The sequence below is a fragment of the Larus michahellis genome, chromosome 1 (assembly GCF_964199755.1).
Source record: "Larus michahellis chromosome 1, bLarMic1.1, whole genome shotgun sequence".
In the NCBI taxonomy this organism is placed as follows: domain Eukaryota; kingdom Metazoa; phylum Chordata; class Aves; order Charadriiformes; family Laridae; genus Larus; species Larus michahellis.
In genome coordinates, this window is record NC_133896.1 from 113,654,068 (window position 1) to 113,669,285 (window position 15,218).

Genomic DNA, 15,218 nt, shown 5'->3' on the forward strand with positions numbered 1-15,218 from the left:
CAGACACACACCGCCAGCGCAGGGCGGCCGTCGCCTGGGGCGGGCAGCGGGCACCCCGGCACCTGCGGCGGCTGCCGGGCGGGCCCAGTCTCCTTCCTTCGCTCCCTCCCTCCTTCCCTCCGTTCCCCGGCGCTGCCGACCCGGCCGGCCCTGCCCTGACGGCTGCCGGCACGTCTCGTTATCCCCCGGCCTCTGCCCGCCCGGCCGGGCGCCGCGGGGATGGCCACCGCGACCCGGGGAGGGGGGGGCGAGCATCCCAGCATCCCTCCCGGAGTGAGGCGGGCCCCGGCAGTCCCCGCGGAAGGAGTCGGAGAATCGGAGGCAAAACGGCTCCTCGAAGCCGCGCCGTTTGCCCATGTGGCAATAAATACAATCTGGGAGGGAAACCAGCCTTGGGCAGAGCCTCCAAGAAGAGTTATCCCTCCTCCATTTTGCTAGGTGGCATCCCCACCGGTCTGAGGACAACCTCTGCTGTCAAAAATGGCATTATACGTACAGTTGTTCTTTAAACTTCGTTCCCATCAAAGATGAGAGTGTCCAGAGATGGACGCTGAACTTGGCTGTGTAGGCGAAGCTACAAAGTGCACCTGACCTTCAGCACATCTTCTGTGCACCTGTGTTTAACAAATGTATCCATGCTTGGCATGGTGTTTGCCGAATGCATTACAGAACGCTTCATGACAATTCTTCTAGAAGTTAAAGACTGAGAAAAGAGAAACAAATTTGTTTACAAGTCGCTTATAGAACGTGTGATAATATCCGCGTTAAGATATACCAACATTTTAGTTCTAAGACTCAGGTAAAATCAATCATATAGGTATAAATTATAACATTTATAATAGTCATAAATTCAAGGGGTTTTTTTAATTGAGGACTAATATTGTTAAAGAACATATGAATTTTCACTTTAAAGAAAGCAAAAGGGAGGCACGCTTGTGAAAAGCCAAAAATTTTAACCCAGAGATACCATGAATGAAAGTAGATGTAGGAGTGTTAAGCAAAACCTCTTTCGCTTTGGAATGTACAAATTGTGTACAGGCTTACAGCGGAGCTAGTAATGTATTACTTGACCTATTTTTTTAAGCCAATGAAAGATTTAGGTTAACTTCATCATCATGTGTTTTTAACCACTTTCTTCCAGAAACACAGCAGCATTTTCTAAAGCTACTGCATGTCACAGTGTCTATACAACAGTCTATTTTTTTGAGAGCATAAGTCTCATAATATAGCCTGATCATGCTTCCATTAAAACAATAAGTTTTACTCTTCACTTCCATAGTAGGCTCATTTAGCAAATTCTGATTATAAAAAAAAAAAAAATAAAATCATCTTTAATTTTTTATTTCACGAAGAATCTTTATCTCAAAAATGTTTCAATGCTAAGCGGCCGAATTATCTAGGGAAAGGGAAATTTTCTCATTACTGTAGCAATTTAGCTGCTATTTCAATCATGAATGTCTGTAGTAGAGACCTCTCTCATTCTTAACCTTAGGGAATGTATTGTGTAGCCGAGAGACTTACAATATGAGGAATCTTGAACAACCAACAGAAAAAAACATGCATGTGGAATATCTGTTAAAAATATTTTTGTTGGGTAACATATAGTTGGCTGAGGAAACAAGTTTCTCGGGGATACAATCAACTGAGATTGTATTAAACAATACAATGTATGTGTTTAGCAGGTTATTTCCAGCACAATATTTGTATCACACTGAATTGTGCCACTTGCTCATATTTACGTGAACTATGTGAATTGAAATAATATGCGAAATCAGTTGTACTCTGTACAAGTAAAGGAAAGATTTCAGCACACCGCAAAATCAGCCTCTCAAGAAGTATGAAATTACTGATGGGTATTTGTTGGTTCTTCCTGTGCAGTCTTCAACCAAACCTAAACACATGCACTCACTCTCCAAGCCTAAAAGATGTCCGTCTACCGATGTACCTACTTATCTGCCATCTGTGGGTGGTGTCTAACAGACACCATCTTCCTTACAGGTGTTGCAAAAGGGACATTTTTAATTTCTTTTTTTTCTTCAAGGGGAATTTTTCACTATAAGATGCCTGTAAGTGGAAAGCCAATTACGACAGGAAAATGTAAACTACTTTTGGATGGTCTTGGAAGAGAAAAACACATTTGTAGAGGTTGTATTGGAACTCATTCCCAGAATTGCAAGCACTTAGGCCTATTGGTACCATACTTTGGTAATATCAATGAACCACTTCCTTTTATATTTATAAATATATATAATAATACACACACACACTTTCTCTCTTTAAAGTTGCTAAGCAGAAATCTCAAGACAGAAAGGTATGGTTTTGAGCTAGTAGGAATTCTATACAAATCAAAATATAATTGTAATTCTCACATTCTTGTAGTACACAACTAATCTGTGTGACCCTTTAAAAACGGTTAAATAAATTGTTGATTTACCCACAACTTTTTCTTTGACCACTTTGATGATTACAATAATGCATTTTGAGATGATGAAAAAAGCTACAGTTCTAGTAACAAAACTTTGTCTTTCTCTTGCTGATGAAAAACACATAGGTCTGTGCCATGTGGTAACAAGACACATGTTGTTTTCAAAAAGAAAATGAAAATGCTATTACACGTTTCCCAAACATTTTTAAGCTAATGCTAGCCTATTTTTAAATCACATAAAGTGCTTTGAAGAGCTTGGGTGAACTACAGTTGCTCTTATTTTGATTTTCCTTTGTGGCTATCTCAGCCTCTCAAAAAACTAACAGCTCTGAAACTACCTTTTTCAATCAAAATAAATAAGGCCTTGCTTTATGGCATCCAATCATGATATGAAAGGCTTAGGATGCGGTTGGGAAGCTAGCTAACTTTACAGAAACTCATTTCCAGACTAAATCTTACTCTAAAACAGATTGTCAGCCTTACATAGACAAATAATGAAATTCCATCCTTGACTCAGCCTGGTTCAATTCATGTAATATTCCAGATTACCTGCTATTTCCAAGGTGCCTTCACAGAGGATTGAATCACCTAGTATTCCAGAAATTATGTAGACACACAAAATAAATGGGAAAAACAAGAATCATTATGATTTCTTATTTCTTCAATAATTGGCTTCTAAGGGGGTTTGCCTAAATAAATGATAATCTTCTAACAGTGTTCATCCATTAATCTGGAGTAGTAAGGTGGAAAAGTCTGCCCTTCTTCAGGACTAGTTCTATCTAGGACTAACTGAAATCAATGGGAACCCTACGAGTGTTATCAGAGGAAAAACTGGTCCAGGGCAAGGGTTTCTGCAGGGTGTACCATAGCGCGTATCCTGTTTTGCTCATGACAGCAGCAAGTCTGCTACTGTTGGAGGTGGAGTTGAATTACACAGTAACATGTAAAGGGAGGAGGAATAGGCTATATAACTGAAAGATATCAAGAGTACATACCACTTGTTACTTTATCTACCTACGTTTAAAAATATAAAGGCATTTGTATGCTTACATAACTCATACCATTCCCTAGTGGGGCTGTTTTCTGCCTTTTTTTTTTTTTTTAAATTACACAGTTTACTTATATTTTTACAAGTACTTCGAAGCAGTACTTCTGAGAGAAATGTACCCTCAAGTTTTGTTTTTTTTTTCTGCATTACTTAAAAGTAGACTTCAGCTCACGACTATTTGATCTAAGAGTAATAAGAAAAGGACCAGATGCTAGGGTCTTTTCAATTACAAAAACATTTAAAGACAGCTGTACCATATAAACTCTCATGGAGGAATCATATGCTGGCAGCATCTGGTGAGTTTTAGCCATGCCTCTTAGCGCGCCGTATCTGTTCTGAGGCATGAGCTAGGGTGAGGCTTGCTTTCCCCTACACATTATTGAGGCGGGGGTGTGGATTTTTTAACCATAGACAGCAACTAACACTTTGGGTCTTCTATTTGGTGGCAGGAAATAAACACTACTTTCTGCCCCTGTAACACCTTCCACGGAAGAATCAAAGCAGTGTACGCTTAGTTGATGTGACTACTTTACATTAATTGCTAATATTCTACCAGAATAAAATACTGGTGGTTTTAGCCAGGATAAAACATCCTGTACTTGTGAATTTTCTGCAATTTCATCCCACTCGCACAAACAAATATGAAAAATAGACTTCTGCGAACGTTGCTCTCATGAGTCACGTTCCTGGTAGTGCGAAGGCATGTCCAGAAAATAACTAGGCTGGAGTTACTACTCCCAAACTGACACGAGAAAGTACTGGTAGAGCAGGTACACCAGTGTGAAAATACTTGGTACTTGTGGGTCGACAACGATGCAAAAAGAACACACGAGAAGGTTATATGCACGTAGCTGAAACCGTTCAGAACATGCATATTCCTTTCAGACTTCCTATTTTCCCCTTTTCTTTGACAAAGATGTTCCCCATGCCACCAATAGTGGATTGGATCAGGACTGAAGAATCATGCCCTCTCTCACGCTCTGCATTTTAGAAATTACTCTCAATAACAATATTGTTTCACAGCCCCATTTTTCTGGCTGGCTATCACAAAATCTGGATAACCCTTTGTCGTGGTTCTCGTGATGACACAAGCCGTGTTGTTGAAACAGTATGTTCTAAAATAAAATGAACAGGACGTACAAATTATACATGCGGCGATCTGGCAGCCTGTACCACGCTGCAAATGAATAAAGTTCTGGAAAGGACCATTAGGAAGCAGCTAGAAAGGTGAGGCTAAAGTGTGCTGTGTTTGCCCTTCAAAATAATACAGGTACTGGGCAAATGTTTTACACTTAGGAACTTTAATTACCTATTAAAATTGTAATAATATTCTTTAGTATAAATGATCTTAAAGTGCTCTGACTCAAGTAAATGAAACAGCTGTGTTAAGCTAAACTGTGTATCTCATGTATTTTTATTAAATATATTTACCTACTCACATATTAGCTTATGAACAAGAGAACCTTTGATGGAAAACCACAGTACAAAATGCAACATATTTTAATAAACAAGGTATGGTTCTACCCATTACTAACTTGGAACATTTTCTTGAGTTACATTAACTCAGGTTTCATTTCTTTATACTTCTTCTCCATTTATAAGAAAAATAATAAATAATAGCTTATTTTCTTTAACAACAAATCAAAGGAAAACAAGCAAGTCCAGGTTTATTTTGTCTGATTTCAGATACACCGGAGTGTAAAGATCAAATTTCTATGATGGCACAGGCCACCTTACCTTAGCCAGCTCAGTCCTCATACTTCATACCTCAGAAGAATGGAATGTTTATTGATGAAATAATACAATACCAGTGTTTTAAATGCCAAAGTAGCATCTTAGCTTTTCCATTTGTTTGTAATGTGGTTTTGTTGTGGTTTGTTTTTTTTCTAAGTTGCTGATTGTTTTCTTTCTTTCTCATTTTCATTATGAGAGCTGGAAGGAGAGGTTAAGGAAAGAAGTTGGCCTCACAAGATTACTGGAATTCAAAAGTACTGAAGATCTTTATGATTTTCTTGTTTTATAACGAAAAGAAGAAAAAATATTTTGAAAAGAACTACACTTAACCATTTTCACAAATGCACAAAAACATAACAGAAAGAACACAGACTACTACACAATATTTCCTAACATCACTCATGAAAGCCCTCAGAAAAGTAACAACTAAGAAATTCTGAAAAAAATCTGGCTTCTTTGGCTAGGTACCTAAAAGATGACTGTTTGGAAAAAATGGTCCCAGTTCTAAGGATTAAATATTGTCAAAATAATTGATGCTTACCTACCTAATGTCACAGATTTAGTCACAAGTGATTACTGGTTCTGTTTACCTATAGGTGCCTAATGGGGAAATCCATTTAAATTGTGTGTCAAAAAACTTAAGGAACTCAAATCACTGGGCCATATAAGCTTAGATAAGTTTCTGTTTGATTGTATTTTATGTGATTAGTTTATCAGAATTGAATTAGCTGGGCTTTTATAACTGATCCAACTATATATCTTTGCATATTTTTATTAGCATACAAATATCTAGGTTTTATTGGGAGAAATTAGCTTCACTAAATGTTAGATACATAACAAACCTAGCTTTGATGCTGTTAATCGTCATGCCAGTATTTTACATGTGACATAAAGCTGGCAGAGGCACAGGAGTGATTCAGCTCACCATAAACCAGATAGCAAAAGTTACGTTCACGTAAGTTACATCCCTTCATAGAGCTGGGAAATTTCTCTTGCTACTTTTTTTTTTTTTTTTGCATATATTTTAGATAACGGCCTAGCCAAGATTGCTCTTGCTTTGAAAACCAAGGAGTAAGAACATGGGGATACTTCCATATATAAAAAGCAATACTATAATCTGTTTCTAAATATACGTAATTCTAATTTTGAAATAATTGCATTTCTTCTTTCTTGTCTGTTGTATAATTTTAAAAAGTATGTGAAAATGTTTTCTGTGGAGAAGAAAATTCATTCAGAGTTTTGATGACTTAGTACAGAGACTCTCTGGGTTACATTCTTCACTTGAACAGCATTCATTTTGCTGCATTACAATGGCCAAAACAACTTTCTTGAAGTAAAAGCTGGAGTGGAGAAAAATAATTACATTTTGTGAATACTTTGAAAGTTTTGTTTCATGTTTATTCGGACTGAGAAACAACATTTGAATTGCTCCAATCTTATTATTGCCCACTGTACAATTCATTTGGGAAGTCAGGACCTTAATGTTGTTGTCTTGATAAAATACTCCAAAAAGCCTGAACTTGGAAGCCCTCTTACAGACGGAGGAGAAGTTTGTACTCCTAGGGATTCCTGCTTCTCGCTTCCTCCCCCATCTAAGGGATCAGATGGTCAAGCAGCAGAAAAAAAGAAATATTTCAAATGTTTTTGAGTTGAATTTTGTCTAACTTGATGCTGTGCCTACTTTTTGTTGTTGTTGCTGTTACTTTATCTAAGCAGAATACTCTTACCTAATACAAAATACAAATGGATCCATGTTTTTCTGGCAAACTCTATTTAAAATTACTCCATTCCCTAAAATTCCTTCTTTAATGGAGATGATATCGAAACTCTTGATACATCAGTTCTTTAACACTATTGCTAACATTCTTAATAGAAGGGTAAGGACTCACACAACTCTTTACAGGAATCTTCTAAAATATGTTGTGTTCTATATCCCTAATAACTCTTAAATATTTTACTGCCTCTGAGCATTGTCTACCAACAGAAATTTTTAAAAAAGTTACTTGAAAAAAATTAATTATAAAAAATGAGGAGTGTGTGCGTGTGGTTTGTCTAGAACAGATTTAAGCTCTTGAAAAAGTGATCACTATTCACAATTATTTAACAAATAATTAATAAGCCGTTAAATTTGCCAGGTCAACACAATATAAGCTAATTAAATCCATAAACATTTCTTCAACTCTCCGAAGTCACTTTATGTACTAGTTATTTGTCATTTTCTACTCATACCATCTGATTGATGTTACTCATATGGGTGCTTAAAGACAGCTAGTAAGTGAAGCAACAATTCAGATGGATTCTTGGCTTTTTGAAACAAAGTTCCCTGTGTTTTCCAGAGTAATTCTTTCAATTGTAAATAGATTTTGTTCATTTGCTTTCTATAAAGAAAAAGAAAAGGCAGAAACAATTTACTGTGTTATGACTCTCACTATTCTTTACTGAAATTCTCTTTCCCAGTATCAGAGATCTACTGTGATTCCAGTAATAAGCTGTACTTGGATTTATGAGTAAAACACAGTGTAAATCATGGCGTGAAGACATGTAATTCTGTTTTCTATGACTCATCAGCTTTTTCCCAGTTCCCACCTTCACATAAAAAAAACCCAACAATCTATTTTTTTAAAAAATTGTGGGGTAAATTTTATGGTCCGGACCATGCAAAAGAGGAGCATATTCAGCTTTCCCTCCTACTGTACAGCTGTTCTCTTACTTATAAGTTTTCCTTGCTTCTTTCCCCTATTTCTTCACTGAGAGCTGAAATATCAGTGAACATTTTCATCAATGTTTTACGATCCTGTTAGAATGCTTCTGGTAGAAAGAAAATCTGTAAACCAGAAGATAAAAAGTAACCTGTTGAATGTTTTCTCACATTCTTAAAAATTGATAAAAATCAGATTTGCAGGAGGTTTCACCCAATTATTATGATTAATTGTCTTTTTCTTGTCTCTTCTGGGGTTAAATGAAAAATAGTAACAATAAGCATCATTTAGTTGCTGGAATCCGAAAGAAAGCAAGAGATGCACCACCATGAAAAATTCTATTTGTTATATTGAAACAAGAGCTATGTTGATACACAACACAAAGCATAAAATCCCTTTGTGAATTGCTATCTTATTTTACGTCCCCATAGTCTGGCATCACCAAAATACATAAAAGATTTGCCATTGTCTTCATGTCATGGTGTGTAATCAAATTCTATATTTTGGGTGGGTTTTTAACTATTTAAAATTTTCAGCAACACGGCAATGAGATGTAACCTTCTCCTAAAGACAGGTTCTCATTCTCCAGCTACTCTCATTTTGCTAGATCTTAATGTTCTTCTTGAATGCCTGAGGGACTTTATCTTCCTGTTTGGCACAGTTCTAAATTGGCTTAAATCATATTTATCCAACAGTTACCTGCATTATATTTTCAAGGGTAATTTGTGTCCTCCTCCTACAGCATTTATTTCTCATGCTCTGTAGGGTTCCATTTTGGCCCCGTCCTTACTCAGCAGTCCAAAGCTGCCTGTGCACAGGGTTGTTCATTGGCATGATGCTGGGTTTTATTTCTGTGCTGACAAGACACAGATCTATTTGTCAACCAAACCAGCAATTTCAAACTATGCTATTACCATATTGACAAGCTGGTGACTATAAAAGCCTCTACGAGCATCAATTTTCTTCAGTTAAAATCAGACAAAACGGAGCTGTTTATGGCTGGCTCTTGCCACCAACCCAAACCCACTTGAACTTCTAACCCATCGTTAAAATTCAACCCAGGTTCATTGGTTAAAAACCTTATGTGGTTTTTGATTGCAAGCTCTTCTTTCAGTATTGCAGTCAAAAGATTAAGGCTTCCTATTATTAGTTGAAATAAATGTGCTTTCCCTATTGCTCATTCACGCTTTTATGTTCCCTAGACTAGATTATTTTAATGCCCAGCTTGTTGATCCACCAGTGAGACCGATTATCAGATTTCATCTTGTATAGCAAGTTCTGTTTCCAGGGCAATGTATTGTACAGACTAATGCATGTTTCATACCTGCTGTTCTCTCCCAGTGGCTACGAATACACCAGAAAATCTATTTAAGCTATGACTGTTCTTGTCCTACCAAGTTTTTCACGAACTTTGAGTTATTACTAAGAGATACTCGTCAGGGGTCTGATCCTACCAAGTTAAGTTAATGGAACCTTTATCACTGACTTCAGAAAAAATGAACTGTAAACGCACGTTACCTCTATTCACGTTGTTAAAGCTATTGCACAAACACTGGGTGATGGCTTTCTGCTCATATCCTATGTATTTTTCAGAAAGAGTTGGTGTATCCCAACTGGCAGATTCAGAACCTATTTTCACCTCCTGAATCCAGGTACTTGTGCACTCTGGCTAGATCCTACACATTGAAATGAAACCTAGGTATATGCACTACTTCTTTGCAAACTCTCATTTTCTTTTGAAGGAAACCCTCAGGTGCAATCACCCCTCTGTCAGGTTGCTCAGAGGACTGGGGCTGACAGAAGCAGCCTGGTCCGCTCTGCCTGGCGCTTGAGTATGCCACAAGCTGCAGGAGATTTGCATTGTTTTCTGAGGAGTTATGGCTTGTGAAGATGTTTGGTCTGTCAGCTGCCGAGGATTAAGAAGCTGTTTACTTTTATTTTGGTCCTTGTGGTCATTTGTAGGAATCCAAACTAACCACTCTTTACTATTAAGTTATAAATAAATAAAGGAAAAGCCAAAAGCCTACCCTGGCAAACCAAGAACAGTAGTGTTAGCAGCCCATTTTTTCAGGCAACCTTATCCAAACAAGTACCTTACTTCTTGGGCGGTGCTACCGAAGTCAGCGAAAATTCTCCGTGAGAATACGTATCATAACCTAAGTCAGAAGGGGTCGCATGGCAGAGTCGCTAGCCCACCTGACTGGCCTTCCCGATGGCATGCATTTCTGCTGGAGAGTGGATCACTGATTCTTGTGGTCACCCAGGTTTGTGCACTCAAGTAGGGTTGCGCTGATCTGAGGAGGGATCTAGCTTTAGGACTAACGTGTTTTATTACTTATGTCCACTACATCCCTATCAGTTAAAAAAAAAAAAAAAAAAAAAGAAAGGAAAATGTTAAGAGCTTTGTCCCCAGGATCTGGCTTTTGAATGACTAGAAATTAAACCTACCAGAATAATGTTATTAGAACCTTTCCTGGGAACAAAGAAATTAGAAAGTGAGTAATGGGGAAAGGGAGGATCTATGACTATCTAGCCACTGACAATAAAGGTAATTTCAGAACAGACTGCAAAAGTTAATTGTTTATAGAAAGTCCTTACAAGTGCAAGAGCTGCTGCACAAAGGAGTGCTACTGTTCAAAAGAAAAAGACCGGTTGCAGAACCCCTAAAGTTGTAGCTAAGAATATGGTCCTACAGGGATTATACTGAAGATTAAAATACTTTGGCTCTAGTGACTGCTGTAATGAGAATACATAGAGAGATAAACTGACAGAGCTGAAAAGTATTTAATTTAGATGACAGCCTACAAAAATTAATGTGAAAATGAGAATTGCTTAGAGGTAATAGATTGAGGGTACAAGATTCATTTTTTAAGTGTTAACCTTTTACATGACAGTGTGATGATACTGTAATTAAAATGGCAACATTCTTTGTTTGGGGAATTTATTTTACATTTCTAATTGCTTTGTAGTTCCTAGGTTAGAAATTTTTTCAAGCAATTTCTGACTGACACAAGTCAACGATTTTTCATAGCAATACAATGGAATGAGTGAGCTTCATTGTACTGAGCAAAAAGATTAAGCAACAACTTGTATTAATTGTTGTAAGTGATTAAACTACTCTTGAATATTAATATTTTTTCTGGTCCATGTTGAATATGAACACGGAAATTCAATGAATTTCTTTCTAGTAACCCAATCCTTAAGAACTTGCCCCAAACTTTGAGCCGCTTTGATGTTCAAAGGCTTTGGCTGAGATCAGAGATGAGAAGAAAAAGAATGGGGACCTCTTCACAATATTTTTACCTTTGAAGTCTCAGGTTAAAAGTACTATTACTGTTTGCTTAAACAAGCGAGAGAATGAAGGATAAGATCATGAATTATAATAACAGACAAATGACAAATGTTTTGCATGAAGTACATTTCCTTGTCAGGAGAGAGAACGTTCTTCTAACAGGTTTCCAAAGAGATTGGCAATTTGTAGAGTCGATTATAGGGAAGAAAGACATATATCGTTGTATTTTGGTTTTAACCATTTCAGTGGGAATAAGGAATTCATTGGGAATTTTTCCCTTTGTTTTCCTCTACATTTCATACTAGTGGTAGCAAACTTGCACGTTATCCAAATGTCAACGAATCCCCTAGACTCAAGCCTGGAACAGTACGTCCCACATCTCCCCCATGAAAGTCTTTCATGAAAGCTCCTCTGTCATTCAAGATCATACTATTCCCTCCCCTATTTATTTCTAAGTGTCACTCAGCTCCATTCCACCAACTTGGAAAAACGTCAAGAACTTTTATCTTCAGAGTCAGTTGCCAGTTCTGTTTAGTGAAGAAGCCAGCAGGGACCTCTGGTGCCATCAATGCAGCTCAGTCAGTGCCCCTCTCTTTAGGGATGGAGTATATCATTATCCCGATGGCTGGACAGAAAAAAGATGCATTTTTAGAATAGTTCTCAGGGAGCAGTTACTGGAAATCTCCTCCCTTGAGACAGTCTATTGGCAACAAGTTTTGCTGCTGTGACATGAGGTATTGCATCGAGGCCCAATCCTGTCACTAATAAAGTTAGTGGGAAACGCGCCATTCTTTTCAAGTGAAGTCAACAGGATTACTGTAGCAAGTAAGAGCTAAAAAATATACCTTGCATCTACAAATGCAAATGGAAAGTCATGTCACACATGGGAATGTCATTTTATGTCTGTTTGCAGAATCTGGCTTTGTTTCAAATCAGAATAAGCCCCTTCCTCCAATTTAAAATGGACAGTAAATGGAAATTTTATTTTCATATTACAACATTTCCATTTTTAGTTTTGGAGGTGTTTATTTAAGTTTGCACCTGAAAAAAGTCAAGAACAGGCTGCTTCAGTGTTTGAAATTTTTTTCCCCTTAAAAAAAAAAACACTTTTTTGTCGTTTCCTCTAAAACAAGGCATAGACATTGTAGAGATTTCAATTTTTAAGAAAACTGTTTTCTGATAGAAAACAGTTTGCTTCGAACTTTTCCTTAACCAGCTCAAGCAGGCTCTTTTAATTGCCAACAGCCACGTAACACAGCTGTGCTAGAAAACGTTACTTAACCTGCTCAGCCTGAATGGACAACTGTTGATTTCAGCTGTCAGACCCACAGGCTCTTGATTGCACTAACAGGTAGTGGTTAGTCCCACTGTCTTGGCAAGTGAACTTTTCCTGTACAGAAATAACATGGTGCTGGGATATTTTTTTTTAATTTTTTTTTTTTTATATATAACTGTTGGTTCATTTTTTCATAGGATATTATCATACTTGGCAATACTGGGTTTAATTCCACTTAAAATGACAGAACTGAATTGTCATCATTTTTAATGGGTAAAATCTATGCAGTTCATCAGAGGTGCTGTAAAATCTAATCAGAAATTAGGCTGTAAAATTAATAGGCCTATATTCTATATAATGCTCTTTTATAAAACTGGAACTGTGGCAGATTTGGAGTTTCACATACGGTACAATTAGGCAGAGGCAGAATCTTCAGTTTAAACAAACAACCTGTGAAATAACTGGTACACCGCGCTAAATGGTTGATGCCTGTGTTTTACTTTGTGTGGCAGGGTACCAAATCCATGAATACCACGCCTGCGCTTTCATTTTGGTGCATTCCTATACCGCAGCCATAAGCCACAGGATAACCCCCCCCCCAGTTTATTTTTATGCAGCAGAGGTTAAGGATGGCTGTAAGACTTTGGGTTTTGACCACACAGCCCTTGTGTGCGGCTATTCAGGTGACAGGAGGGCAGTGCTAACCCACCCCTTTTATTCGGAGAGGAGTAACAGGGAAAAATTAAGAGGAGAGGTATGGGGTGAGCGTGGAAAGGAGCCGGCGTACAGCCTTTCCTTAGCAGCATCCCTGAGGAAGAGGGGAGCGCAGCCAGGGGCTGCTCCCCCTGGAGCATCTCCTCACTCTGGGGGCTTTGCCCACCACCACATACCCACACCCGCGGCGGCACGGAGCCCGGACCAATATCTCCCATGCCCAGAAAGCGACGCAGGAGAATCCCAAATGGGACTCCTCGGGACTTTCCTCCCCATCACAGCAGAAGGGGGTGAGGGGGGGGGGGTGTTTGTTGTGTGTCCCCCCCCACCTCAGCCTGCAATCTGGCGAAACATATGTAATGTTATGTAAGGCCGTAGGAGCCGCTGCTGTTGATGGTGAAGGATGGGAAGGCGGCAGTAAGCTGATAGCTAACCTTACTTCCCCGTGCTGAAATGATTCACTTCTAATGGTAATTTGCACCATTTTAACTCCGAGTACCTCCCACGTAATGATTATACAGTGTTACTATAAAACCTCAGGGTTCATCTGCAGAAACATTTCTTATGCTGGAGTTCTCTGTGGAGACATACTTATAAAAATTGGTATGAGGGGAAGATTAAATAGATAAGAGCATAAAACCAGATTATAGAATAAATACAGTCTTGTAGATCAGCTTCAACGGGGAGGCAGGAGCTTACACTCCTGATTCTCCTACCGACTTCTGTAATGCTGGACAAATCACTTCATCTCTTTGCACCTCAGTTTCCCAGATTTGAATGTAGGGCAATGCCTTTTTCAACTCTTTCTCTGCCTTGTCTAAGCACGCTGTAATAGAGCAAGAATACCTCCATTAGAGACACAGCCTGTGGAATCTGGATCTCACTTTAGTCTTCTAATTTGAAAATAATAATTATCAACATATACACATTTTTCCTTATCGTTTTGGTTTGTATTTTCTTTTCTTGAAGATCCTGCTATTCATTCCATCTCTAACTCCATCCCAAGAGAAAATTAGGAGTATTTGCCAAGAGCAAAAGAGCAAAATCAGCAGGGAAGTAATTTTTATTCTCTTCTTTTTTTTTAAACAACCTGATAGAGAATACCACACAGCGAAAAAGATTTTTTTTTTTCTAATCTAGTTTTAAAAAAAAATCTTTAGAGTTGTTACTTTGTATTGAGGCCATTCACCAAAGTAATCTTGCCTTACACCATTGGTGCATGGCAATGCAAAACAAGGTGAAAACCTTTAAAAAAGTATCTAAAGGAATAAATCTGTTACAAGGAACACACTTTCTCTCTATCATAATTGCACATTTAAGAGGCCTCTGCTTTATCAGTGAGAATTCAGAGCGGCAGTGCTTGGCTTAGTGCTGTCATCATGTAGCTACTATTACAGACAACGTAGTTGTACAATTTTCAAAGTGAGCAATTTTATGAAGTTAATTGTGTAACATTGTTTGTGAACTTAAACCACACAATTAATATGTTATTCACAGACGCATAATGGACTCTTTGTATTGAATGATGGTTTAAGAAAAAAAATGTAACTGATTTTGGAGCTACAATGATTGATTTATGAGGTAAAATTAAAAGTGCTAAGTATGTATTACTTGGCTACTCACCAGCTAAGTGGATGGGGGTAGTATGAAAAATATCTGTATACAACTAACTGCAATGTATGAATATCAAGGAATCACAGAAGTTATTTAAAGCAAAGCAAGAGGATTAACCTAGAAGTAAATAGTGAAGATTTAAGAAAGGCAATTGGCTATCAAGGGAAACTAGGCAAGAATTAGATGTTCTTGCCTATAAAAATCTTCTCTGATGTAAGGTAATGGAAGATTTATTCTTTGAAACTTTAAAACAGCTGGATCGAACAATATCAAATTAAAAGACAGCACTCCAGTAACATTTCTCATTAATATCTTGCTTTTTAAGTAATGGTGGGACTTTAAATGAAATGCTACCTAATATGAATAATGGAAACTACCTGCCTGTAATGAAGAAAGGACGTCTGTGGTACCAAGGG

At 37.9% G+C, this 15,218-nt stretch overlaps 1 protein-coding gene across 6 annotated transcripts in view; it reads right to left on the reverse strand.

Moving 5' to 3' along the window:
• The window catches only part of NRIP1 (nuclear receptor interacting protein 1), a 174,637-nt gene that overhangs the window by 105,821 nt on the left and 53,598 nt on the right, over positions 1-15,218 (reverse strand). The gene's annotated exons all lie outside the window — the stretch shown is intronic.